Genomic DNA, 1629 nt, shown 5'->3' with positions numbered 1-1629 from the left:
GCTAGCATGTTTATTCCTCCCATGCCTCCCAGACTAGTTTACGAAGTCCAGAAATATAGACCCTCCTTGCCTGATAATGTCCAACATTGGAAAGTTTTTGAGGATGATGATGAAGTGAATAGATTTCTGCAAGTCATTGATGAATTTTCTAAAATGCAAATTGACCAAGAGAATGAAGCCTTGGAACAAAGTCCCCAATCCTAACTTAGAAACAGAATTGGTAAGGATAGCATTGTCCAACTACCCAGCAATCATATACCTAAGGGTCTGGTTCCATTAGAAACAATGTTTGACTAGAATGATGTGCCTTATAAGGTTGCCCAAAAATAAGACCAATCTGCAGTCTATAAGCATAATATAGGGAGTCAAGATCAGCCCAAATATATAAATCTGTCCACTCATCTATCTGCTGCCCAAAGTGCTGAATACTATAATTTAATGAAGCAATTTGCTGATGTCTTTGCCTGGGAATATAGTGACCTAAAAACATATGACAAGAAAATCATTCAACATAAAATCCATTTAGAGAAAGACACCATCCATTTTAAGTAGAAGCTGAGACCCATAAATCCTTTGCTCCTCCCTTTGATTGAAAAGGAAATAAAGAATTTACTGGCTGCCAAAATCATAGTTCCTCTCAGATATTCAAATTGGGTAGCCAATTTGGTTGTGGTGAGGAAGAAAAGTGGAGAAATCAGACTCTGCGTTGATTTCAAAAATTTAAACAAATGCTCCAAGAAAGACAACTATCCTCTGCCCAAGACGAAGCATTTGCTGCAAAAGGTCTCAGGGGTCAAAGTGATGTCTTTCCTGGATGGATTTTTAGGCTATAATCAGGTTGCTGTACATCCAGACGACCAAGAAAAGACTGCATTCACCACTCCTTGGGGCACTTTTATGTACTCTAAGATGCCTTTTGTGCTGATGAATGCTGGAGCCACCTTTCAGAGAGATATGGATATAGCATTTGTGGGAGAGAAAGATAAGTTCGTCCTTATCTACCTAGATGATATAACAGTATACTCCAGCAACCATCATGACCATTTACAACATTCGAAGAAAGTGTTCCTGAATTGCAGAAGGTTTGGAATTTTAGTCAATCCCAAGAAATCACAGTTTGCTTTAGAAGAGGGTAGGCTATTAGGACATGTTGTTTCTGCTGCAGGTGTCAAAATTGACCCAGAAAGAGTAAGAGAAATACAGACCTTGTCTGTTCCAAGATCAAAGAAAGATATTTAGTCCTTTCTGGGCAAGATAAATTTTGTAAGGAGGTTTATCCCAAATTTTGCAGCGCTGTAAGGCATATTACCTCCATGTTGAGAAAGGGGTCAGAGATAAAATGGACTGATTCAGCAAGAAAATCCTTTGAGTCCATTAAGAAAGCTATTATGGAAGCTCCCACTTTAAGAATTCCCGATTATAGCCAGGAGTTTCATATATTTTCATTTGCCTCTGAAGACACCCTTGCAGCAGTTTTATTGCAAGCAGATGAAGAAGGCTCAGAACATGCAGTGGAATTCTTCAGCAAAACATTGAGGGACGCTGAGCTAAAGTATGATATCATTGAAAAACAGGCATATGCTCTTATCAAATCTTTTAAGGCTTTCAGAATTTACATTCTGCATTCCA

This window comes from Pinus tabuliformis, chromosome X (assembly GCF_031772625.1).
Source record: "Pinus tabuliformis cultivar Carrire ecotype Pingquan chromosome X, CPIR1, whole genome shotgun sequence".
Lineage (NCBI taxonomy): Eukaryota > Viridiplantae > Streptophyta > Pinopsida > Pinales > Pinaceae > Pinus > Pinus tabuliformis.
This window is presented reverse-complemented; position numbering follows the sequence as displayed.